Below are 12,204 nucleotides of genomic sequence, written 5' to 3' on the forward strand. Positions count from 1 at the left end.
ACCTGCACATAGATTTCTCAGGAGGCAGGTCAGGTGGTCTGGTACTTCCAACTCTTGAAGAATTTTCCAGATGGTTGTGATCTACACAGTCAAAGGCTTTGGTATAATCAATAAAGCAAAAGTAGATGTTTTTCTGGAATTCTCTTGTTTTTTCTATGTTCCAACATGTGTTAGCAATGTGATTTCCAGTTCCTCTGTCTTTTCTAAATCTGACCATCTGGATATTCATGGTTCATGTAGTGTTGAAGCCCAGCTTAGAGAATTTTGAGCATTACTTTGCTAGCCTGTGAGATGAGTGCAATTGTGCAGTAGTTTGAACATTCTTTGGCATTGTCCTTCTTTGAGATTGGAATGAAAATTGACTTTTTCCAGTTCTGTGGCCACTGCTGAGTTTTCCAAATTTGCTCGCGTATTGAGTGCAGAACTTTCATAGCATCATCTTTTAAGATTTGAAATAGCTCAACTGGAATTCCATCATCTCCACTGGCTTTGTTCATAGGGATGCTTCCTAAGGCCCACCTGACTTCGCATTCCAGGATGTCTGGCTCTAGGTGAGTGATTACACCATTGTGATTATCTTCATCATGAAGATCTTTTTTGTACAGTCCTTCTCTGTATTCGTGCCACCTCTTCTTAATATCTTCTGCTTCTGTTAGGTCCATACCATTTCTGTCCTTTGTTGTGCTCAACTTTGCATAAAATGTTCCCTTGGTATCTCTAATTTTCTTGAAAAAAACTCTAGTCTTTCCCATTCTATTGTTTTCCTCTATTTCTTTGCATTGATCCCTGAGGAATGCTTTCTTATCTCTCATTGATATTCTTTGGAACTCTCCATTCAAATGGATATATCTTTCCTTTTCTCCTTTGCCTTTAGCTTCTCTTCTTTTCTCAGCTATTTGTAAGTCCTCCTCAGACAACCATTTTGCCTTTTTGCATTTCATTTTCTTGGGGATGGTCTTGATCACAGCCTCCTGTACAATGTCACAAACTTCTGTCCATAGTTCTTCAGGCACACTATCAGATCTAACCCCTTGAATCTATTTCTCACTTCCACTGTATAATTGTAAGGGATTTGATTTAGGTCATACCTGAATGGTCTAGTGGTTTTACCTACTTTCTTCAATTTAAGTCTGAATTTGGCAATAAGGAGTTCATGATCTGAACCATAGTCATCTCCCAGTCTTGTTTTTGCTGACTGTATAGAGCTTTTCCATCTTTAGCTGCAAAGAATATAATCAATCTGATTTTGATTTTGACCATCAGGTAATGTCCATGTGTAAAGTCTTATCTTGTGTTGTTGGAAGAGGGTGTTTGCTATGACCAGTATGTTCTCTTGGCAAAACTGTTAGTCTTTGCCCTGCTTCATTTTGTACTCCAAGGCCAAATCGCTTGTTATTCCAGGTATTTCTTGACTTCCTACTTTTGCATTCCAGTCCTCCATAATGAAAAAGGCATCTTTTCTGGGTGTTAGAAGGGTGTTAGACCTTCTAGAAGGTCTTGTAAGCCTTCATTGAACCATTCAACTTCGGCTTCTTCAGCATTACTGGTTTGGGACATAGAATTGAATTACCCTGATATTGAATGTTTTGCCTTGGAAATAGTTCATTCTGTCATTTTTGAGATTGCAAGCAAGTACTGCATCTCAGACTCTATTGTTGACTATGAGGGCTACTCCATTTCTTCTAAGGGATTCTTGCCCACAGTAGTAGTAGATTAATGATCATCTGAATTAAAATTTCCCATTCCAATCCATTTTAGTTCACTGATTCCTAAAATGTCAATGTTCATTCATGCCATTTCATGTTTGACCACTTCTAATTTACCTTGATTCATGGACATACCATTCCAGGCTCCTATGCAATATTGATCTTTGCAGCAGCAGTCTTTACTTCCACCACCAGTCACATCCACAACTGGGTGTTGTTTTTGCTTTGGCTCTGTCTCTTCATTGTTTCTGGAGTTACTTCTCCACTCTTCTCCAGTAGCATATTAGGCACCCTTCAGTGTCCTATCTTTTTGCCTTTTCATACTGTTAATGTGGTTCTCAAGGCAAGAATACTGAAGTGATTTGCCATTCCCTTCTCCAGTGGACCACGTTTTCTCAGAACTCTCCACCATAACCCATCTGTCTTGGGTGGCCCGACACGGCATATAATAAATACCAAGTTGATAACAATTATTATCTCTGAATAAGTAGAGGTAACTGTAACTGCCTTTTGTCTCATCAGTTCATTTTGAATTATTTTCAATGACTCTATTGTATGTAAAATAATACAAAACCACATTTTAGAAGTATACATTATTTCACACCTGTTCTTACAAAGCTCTTCCTTGACAAATTTCTATTACTGGTATAGCGACCACACTTCCTTCTCTCTTCATCTTTACAACACATAACCATATTCTAGGAATTCAGATTTTGACTTACCTTTTCTCAGAAGTCTTTTATGATTGATCCTTTTCAAGTAGAATTGCTTACTATTTTGTATGAGTCATCATTGAACCCTGAACAAAACACATTATATACAAAATTATAATATATATGTGTGCTTTTGAGGTATTTCTGTCTTATAGATTCTTCTTTGTGTGATGATTTATTTATTCAACAATTGCATGTCTATATATGTCAAACAATTGCTATGACAAAGCTAGACAGTGTATTAAAAATCAGAGACACTACTTTGCCAACGAAGTTCCATATACTCAAAGCTATGGTTTTTCCAGTAGTCATGTACAGATGTGAGAGTTGGACCAGAAGGAAGGCTGAGCACCAAAGAATTGATGCTTTCAAATTGTGGTGCTGGAAAAGACTTTTGAGAGTTCCTTGGAAAACAAGGAGATCATACCAGTCAATCCTAAAGGAATTCAACTCTGAATATTCATTGGAAGAACTGATGCTGAATTTGAAACTCCAAAATGTTGGTCACCTGATTCAAAGAGGCAAAGCATTGGAAAAGACCTTGATGCTGGGAAAAATTGAAGGCAGAAGGAAAAGGGGGTAGAGAGGATGAGATGGTTGTGAGGCATTACTTACTCAAAGGACATAAATTTGAACAAACTCCTGGTGATAGTAGTGAACAGAGGAGCATGGCATGTTGCAGTCTGTGGGATTGCAGAGTCACACATAATTAAGTGACTGAAAAATAACAAGTGTATGTCAGACACTCTTCTAGACACTGGAGATAGAGCAGTTAACAGATATCTAAAGTTTGTATCCTCATGCACTTTTCCTGTTAATAGAAGAGAGTGGCAAAATGTAGAACAAGTAAGAAGTGTACGTTTAAATTGAGTCTCTTGTCTTCAGACTCTTCCACTTACTCCTCCTCCTTGTTGCATTCATCTACATCCCAAGGCTCTTCTCTTCATTTTCCAAATTTTATTTCCTGGATTTTTGTTACCCTCTTTAACATTACTCAAATCATCACAATTCTTCCATTACCCTAACGTTTTAGTTCCTCAGTGTCCCTTGCTAAATCTCCTATTCTCCACAGTTGTATCCTCTTCTCTTTCAGGTACTCTTACATATAATAACTGTAGCCCCTCATAACCTATTTCTGTACCTTCAACTATCCAACTACCACTTTCCTTTTTTTTTTTCTTCAGATTAGTCATTGTAGTTCCATATTCTTCCAAATCTTTGACTCCACTGGAACCTAGACAACACTGATTATATCAATTTTTAGTATTCTTTAAGCTCCATATGACCTCACTTATTTCCTTAATCAGTTATAACCTTTTGTATACACCATCAATATCTTTGCCCCTCTCACTGACATACTCGCCTGATGAAAACACCCTAGTTAAAGCCAAGAGTAAACTTATTGCAGGCTATTGTCTCCGGAACTGAAAATATCTGAGAAAAAAAAAGAAAACAAAACAATGCTGACTATTCTCAGTTTAATATCAGTATCAAAAACTTCAAGTCGAGACTTCCCTGGTAGTCCAGTGGCTAAGAATCTACCTGCCATTGCAGGGGACATGGGTTCAATCCCCGGTCTAGTAACTAAGATCCTACATGCCATGGGGCAAGTAGGCCCATGAGTCACAACTACTGAAGCCCACGCAATCTAGAACCTGTGGTCTACAACAAGAGGGTAGGCCCACTTGCCACAACTAGAGAAAGCCTATATGTAGCAACAAAGACATAGCACAGCCATTAATAAATACAATAAAGAAATTAATTAATCAAAAAAGTAATAACAACAACTTTAAGTAGTCTTTTATTTCCCAGAAAAATCATCTTTTCCTACCCCATTCTTCCACTTTTCTTTGCCCATCTTAATTAAAAACCTACTCAAGTATACCTCAGTCTCTGCGATTGTCCCATTGCTTTTTTTTATTATAGCAAACTTTCATGTAGAGTGTCTGTACTTTGTTTCTCCTGATTTTCTTCTCCTACTGCTTCTTAAGCTCATACCAATGGGAGGTTTGCCTCACCACTCCAACAAAATTACTCCTATACATATGACCAATGTTACTCACTTTGCAAAATGAAAAGATCAGTTCCTATTTTCATATTTGACTGAGGAGCAGCATCTGACCCAGGTTACAATTCTCTCTTTCTTGGTATAATTCCTTCACTGAGGCTTTAGGGATCCAAAGTCATCTTATTTTCTTCCCATACGTTAAGTGCATCTTCTCATTTTCCTCTACTCTCCCTCTGATCTCTAAACATTAACATCTAAAGGTACAGTCCCAGTTTCTCTAACGTTCTTCAGATAATTTCATGTCTTAAATGCCATCTACCAAATATACCAAATATATATATATCACATCTCTCCCTACAGTTTCACAGTTAAATGATTAAATGTTTACTTGACACCTCCACAAGGATGTCAAAGAGGTGTCTCATTTTTCACATGTACTAAATCAAATTGCTGGTAATAGGTAATCACTCTCTGGCAACAGTGACTCTAGACTCAGAATATAAATGGCTACATCTCCAGCTGGAAATTGAACTTGTGGTCAAGGGGTAATAGATGCTAAGAAAAATTAATAAATTAAAAATAAAAAATCTACTATACTGAAATTACTGAGTTGGAGACTGGAAGTAAATCACAGCTGTGATAATTCAAATACAGCCACCATGCAAACATAAGCAGCTTCCGAGTGGAGCAGCTCTTTGTAAATGCTGTGAGGTACTTTCAGTAAGTAAGTTATAGATCCTGTGCTGTGTTGATGCAAATGTAGCAGATAGTTATGCAAATGAGGTGCAGGTACTAAATTGTAAGTAAAACTAATTATGAATTATGAGTTGGAATAGATTCAAGATGCTTTCTACTTAAAGATAGTTTAAAAGGAAAACTTAAAAAATTCCAGTTAAATCAAAGTGAAAGTGAAAGTCGCTCAGTATTCCAACTCTTTTTGATCCATGGAATGCTCCAAGGCAGAATACTGAAGTGGGTATCTGTTCCCTTCTCCGGGGGATCTTCCCAACCCAGGAATTGAACCTAGGTCAAAATGGTTGGAGGCTAATGGGCATTTTGAAGACTTAGTGAAGTTTCTTAAAGCATTTTATTTACCATAGCTGTAATTGTTTAAAATGCTGACATATTTTTTTCTGAATCTAAGCTATATTCAAATCCCAGAAAGACAGACAAATATATCAAACATTCTTACAGTACATTAGGATAATTCCATAATTGTTTATCTTGCTGCTGCTGCTGCTGCTAAGTCGCTTCAGTCGTGTCCGACTCTGTGCGACCCCATAGACGGCAGCCCACCAGGCTCCCCTGTCCCTGGGATTCTCCAGGCAAGAACAATGGAGTGGGTTGCCATTTCCTTCTCCAATACATGAACGTGAAAAGTGAAAGTGAAGTTGCTCAATCATGTCTGACTCTTCAAGACCCCATGGACTGCAGCCTACCAGGCTCCTCCGTCCATGGGATTTTCCAGGCAAGAGTACTGGAGTAGGGTGCCATCGCTGTTTATCTTGAGAATTTGTTTATGGGCATCATGCAGCTATCAAAACCTAGAAAGACCTAACAGTTTGAATCCCCTATAGCATTCAAGTATTGGGGGATATAAAAGTGAGAACTACTGATTAGCACACTAACTTGGATTACCATAGTGACAGAAATTTTGAATTCTTGTCTTTATTTTTATGCATTTGTTTTTTTTTTTTTTTTTTTTTTTTTTTTTTTTTGCAGCAGAATGAAATTTCAAAGGCTACTAAAAAAGGATTCAGCACAGATGAGTTCTGGTCCTATCACTGGCATCACTGTCAGAGTGATTCATAGGAATCCCTAATCTCCCTGGATATCAGTTTCTACATATCTAAAATGAAGGAGAAAGTTAAATAACTATTTAATGAAGGACAATGCTTTTAAAATGTATTATTTACATGCCTAATATCCTTTTTAACTGTAGGATTATATAAAATATTATATAAACTGATTTCTCTTGTTACTTGAACTTTATTAGATATGGATTAATATTCAAGGAGACAACATTTCTTCACTTTCAATATATACCCAAGCTATAACATTGGATTATTATCATATTAAAGGGCTTCCCTAGTGGCTCAGTTGGTAAAGAATCTGCCTATAATGCAGGAAAACTAGGTTCGATCCCTGGGTCAGGAAGACCCCTTGGAGAAGGAAATGGCACCCACTCCAGTAACTCTTGCCTGAAGAATTCCATGGAGAGAGGACCTGGACGGGCCACAGTCCATGGGATTGCAAAGAGTCAAACATGACTGTACAATTAACTTTTTTTTTTTTCTTCCATCATATTAAAAGAGACATAAAGCTCTGGCAGTTCAAAAAAATTAACAGTTAGCAAGTATTATAAACTAGAACAAATAAGATGATATGCCATTTTAAAGGTAAACAATGAATTTTCCAAATACGAGTCATCAGGGTCAGAATCGCTATATACTACAAACATAAAAATTTTATTTGAGCACTTTAAAAATGAAATATAAGTAGTTTTTATTTTTACACCTTAGGAAAAAAGTACAAAATACATTTTATTAGCATTAAATCTTCTTTAAAAGTTCAGTGACATTAAATGTTGATGTGTAATTATTTTGTCTTTCCCTACAGTAAGTAGCAAAAAGACAAGATGTTATTTCTGCTTGGGTTTAGGAAACATGTACTTCCGTTTTAGTATCAAATTCAAATCTACTTCCACTTAAAATAATTGAATGAAGTAACTAAAAAAGAGATTAAAGTTAAGTAAAAGAATAAATTTAGTTTTAACAGTGAAAATAACATGTAGAAGAGAAGAAAAAAGAAAAACATAGTGAGAAAATGAAGAGATAAGGCAGTGTTGGTGCTGTTGTTCAGTTGCCCAGTCGTGTCCGACTCTTTGTGACCCCACAGACTGTAGCACGCCAGGCTTCCCTGTCCCTCACCATCTCCCAAAGTTTGCCCACATTCATGTCCATTGCATCAGTGATGCCATCCAACCATCTCATCCTCTGATGCCCGCTTCCCTTCTGCCTTCAATCTTTCCTAGCATCAGGGACTTTGCCACTGAGTTGGCTCTTTTGCATCAGATGACCAAAATACTGGAGCTTCAGCTTCAGCATCAGTCTTTCCAACGAGTATTCAGGGTTGATTTCCCTTAAGATTTACTTATTTGATCTCCTTGCTATCCAGGGGACTTTCAGGAGTCTTCTCCAGCACCATAGTTCTAAGAGGAAAATACAGTGAGAAAATGACTGGAAATGAAGAAATAAGGTGTAGACAAAGAGAAAGAGACCATGGGGATGAGTAGCAAAGGAAAGCGGAAGAAAAGAAGTTTGAATAAATGTGGTCAAAGAGGAAAAGTCTTTTTTGAATGTGTCAAACATGATTTCTCTCACAGTCTATTATAGTTTTCAAGCATTATAGAGTTGCCATGTATGGCTGTGAATTCCTAAGTATTATTTTAAGAAAGTCTAGATCCAGTGGCCAATAGGTCTCCAAAAAAGGTTTATATTTGCTAATATGTTTTGGGCTCATTTCTGGGAAGAATTCTTGAGTGAATAAAATTTGTGCTCAAAGGCAGATTTTTGCTACTCCTACTAGTATTAACTGGAAGCACCGACAGAAATGGTAAAATGTAATATTCTATATTAAGTTACAATATTACTGTAGAATGATCCAAAGTCACAGTCAGTATAGAAAGGCAAAAAATGAACTATTTTGCACAGATCCTAAAGAAAAAAAGTCACTTTGTCTTAGCCAAAAGTATATAAGTGCAGGAGGTAACTGCAAACTGCCTCTAAGCTCTTTTAAGGCGAAATGATGTAACTTTGAAATGTGTAGTTACTATCTTGTAACTTAGTGACACTGTATGAATGACACCTGGCTTCCCATGTGGCAATAGTGGTAAAGAACCCACCTGCCAATGCAGGATAGGTTAGAGACGGGTTTGCTACCTGGGTTGGAAAGGTTCCATGGAGAAGGTCATGGAAACCCACTCCAGTATTCTTGCCTGGAGAATCCCATGGACTGAACAGCTTGGTGGAAACAGACCATGGGGTTGCAAAGAATCAGACATAACTGAAGCTACTTAGCACATACTCATGCATGAATGATACTTAAAATTTAACCTTTGTTTTCTCAAAATTGAAATACTTCCTATGAACTCTAATGGAAATATATATTCAGAGATACAGGAAACTTGGTTTTATCTATGACAGTCTCTATACAAACTTAAGTAATTTTAGAATTATTATTGCTTTTTTCCTGTAGAAGGGGCCTTGATAAGAACAATGATAGATACTGATGATCTGTTTGCAGTTCTAAATGTTTGCAGTTCTAAATCAGATATCATCAATTGCCTAAAAATATTATTTAGATATTATACAGAGTGAAGTAAGTCAGAAGAAAAACACCAATACAGTATGAGATCGGATCAGATCAGTCGCTCAGTTGTGTCCTACTCTTTGCAACCCCATGAATCGCAGCACGCCAGGCCTCCCTGTCCATCACCAACTCCCGGAGTTCACCCAGACTCACATCCATCGAGTCAGTGATGCCATCCAGCCATCTCATCCTCTGTCGTCCCCTTCTCCAGGGGGGCAAGAGGAGAAGGGGAATGATGCTAAAGCTGAAAGGAATGATGTTAAAGCTGAAACTCCAGTACTTTGGCCACCTAATGTGAAGAGTTGACTCATTGAAAAAGACTCTGATGCTTGGAGAATTTTGAGCATTACTTTACTAGCATGTGAGATACTAACACATATATATATAGAGAATTTAGAAAGATGGTAACAATAACCCTGTATACGAGACAGCAGAAGAGACACTGATGTATAGAACAGTCTTTTGGACTCTGTGAGAGAGGGAGAGGGAAAGAGTGGGATGATTTGGGAGAATGGCATTGAAACATGTATAATATCATGTATGAAATGAGTCGCCAGTCCAGGTTCGATGCACGATACTGGATGCTTGGGGCTGGTGCACTGGGGTGACCCGGGGGAATGGTATGGGGAGGGAGGAGGGTTCGGGATGGGGAACGCATGTATACCTGTGGTGGATTCATTTTGATGTATGGCAAAACCAATACAATATTGTAAAGTTAAAAAATAAAATTAAATTTAAAAAATAGATATTATAAAATGTATTGTTTGATATTGAATGAGTAAATATCTGAAAAGTGCTTAGAAGTATGTGCAGCATATAGTAAGTCTTATATGTTTATTATCTACTATTTCACTTCCATTTCATACTCAACACACATAAAGGAAAATTCATAAATTTCCCCTATTTATCTAATTTCTCGCTTTGTTAAATGCATCACATTCTTCTATTTCTTTAAATCAAAATCTCAAATTCATTTTACACTTCTCTATCTCCTGCTTATATCTATTTAGACAACAATATTTTATACCTTTACTTTCATTGATTCATGTTGTTTTTATACCTTTCTGAAATAGAACAATTCACTGGGCTGTAAAGACTCCACTTTTATAGTTTCTCTACCTTGTCCACCTCTGTTATATTAGTCTTCCCAAAATGTTTTCCATTCTGCTACTTGCCTGCTTAATAACTCAGAATGGGTTACTGTAATCTAGTGAATGAAGTCCAACCATTTTGCCCTGACATCATCTGTCCATGATTAAATGTAGATGCTCATTTATTTTCCTCCTACCACTCCCTCAAATAGACCACCTAAGATTATCCATACAGGTATTATGAAAATTTTGACAACACTTCACCATTCATTAAATATCTTTCTTTCAACAATCCTGTTATTACATGGATTTATACTAGACAAAACATGTTTCATGTTCTAGATTTAAGCTGCTCAAAGACTATAAAATATTATCATGGTTAAATATCTCCACAAACACGACATTACATTTTGAGGATGATAATAAATAATATCTTGCTTTTCTGAAACCTAGTGTAATTATCTAATGTCTAGCGAAACTATGTGTTCATTTTAGAGTCTCACAATCAAAATTTGAAATGGAAAGGGCCCTGTGGAAGGGTATGGTAAAGTTGTTATCTTTTGGGAAAGCTAGACATGACGCCTAGGATGGGGAGAAAGAAGTAGGAGATTTCAGAGTCTGTAAAAGAAACAGAAACATAATGTTTTTTAAAAATTGTACTAATTAGGCTAAATTTATATTCAAATATAAGTCATTTCTAATTTTTTCAGTAGAGTATTATAGTCGTATCAAATTAAAAAAAAAAATGCTGATATGACTCTTTTAGGGAGAGTTAGAGAGCAGCTGCCTATGATCCCAAATTGGAGTAACAATGAGACTCTAGCAAGCACTGTGATTTGCTGTTAATGACAGTATCATGCAAATTCCATGTGCCTATGTAAGCCCCTTTTCCCACTCAAAGCCTACCTTAATAATCCAATTAATCAAACCAAGACATAATGTAATGTGCTTATTTCCCATGAAAAGATAAACCATTAGACTAACTCCCTAAATAATTTGTACTGTAAACTACAAAAAGTAACATTGAAATATTTTGATGTTCATCAGTTCAGTTCAGTTCAGTCACTCAGTAGTGTCCAACTCTTTGTGATCCCATGGGCTACAGCGCTCTAGGCTTCCCTGTCCATCACTAATTCCCAGATCTTGCTCAAACTCACGTCCATTGAGTTGGTGATGACATCCAACCATTTAATCCTCTGTAGTCCGCTTCTCCTCTTGCCTTCAGTCTTTCCCAAAATCAGGGTCTTTTCCAGTGAGTCAGTTTTTCACATCAGGTGGCCAAAGTATTGGAGCTTCAGCATCAACCCTTCCAATGACTATTCAGGACTGATTTCCTTTAGGATGGACTGGCTGGATCTCCTTGCAGTCCAAGGGACTCTCAAGAGTCTTCTCCAACACCACAGTTCAAAAGCATCAATTCTTCAGCACTCAGCTTTATTTATAATCCAAATTTCACGTGCATACATGACTACTGGAAAAACAATAGCTTTGACTATAAAGACCTTTCTTGGCAAAGCAGTGTCTCTGCTTTTTAATATGCTGTCTGGGTTCGTCATAGCTTTTCTTCCAAAAAGCAAGGGTCTTTTAATTTCATGGCTGATAATGTTCATAAACTTATTTTGATGTTTATAACAAATATGTCTGATGTTTAAACATATTTGATATTTTGATGTTCATAAACATATTTTATGTATATTCTGATACATATACAATCTCTTGAGTGTGAATAATAAGAAACCTATGGTACAATTGTGGACGGAAGTTTGTGACATTGTACAGGAGACAGGGATCAAGACCATCACCATGGAAAAGAAATGCAAAAAAACAAAGTGGCTGTCTGAGGAGGCCTTACAAATAGCTATGAAAAGAAGAGAATTGAAAAGTAAAGGAGAAAAGGAAAGATATAAACATCTGAATGCAAAGTTCCAAAGAATAGCAAGGAGAGAAGAAAGCTTTCCTCAGCGATCAATCCAAAGAAATAGAGGAAAACAACAGAATGGGAAAGACTAGAGATCTCTTTAAGAAAATTAGAGATACCAAGAGAATATTTCATGCAAAGATGGGCTTGATAAAGGACAGAAATGGTATGGACCTAACAGAAGCAGAAGATATTAAGAAGAGGTGGCAAGAATACACAGAAGAACTGTACAAAAAAGATCTTCACGACCAAGATAATCATGATGGTATGATCACTCACCTAGAGCCAGACATCCTGGAATGTGAAGTCAAGTGGGCCTTAGAAAGCATCACTATGAACAAAGCTAGTGGAGGTGATGGAATTCCAGTTGAGCTATTTCAAATCCTGAAAGATGATG

This window comes from Bison bison, unplaced genomic scaffold (genome assembly GCF_000754665.1).
Source record: "Bison bison bison isolate TAMUID 2011002044 unplaced genomic scaffold, Bison_UMD1.0 scf7180017864310, whole genome shotgun sequence".
NCBI classification, from domain to species: Eukaryota; Metazoa; Chordata; class Mammalia; order Artiodactyla; family Bovidae; genus Bison; species Bison bison.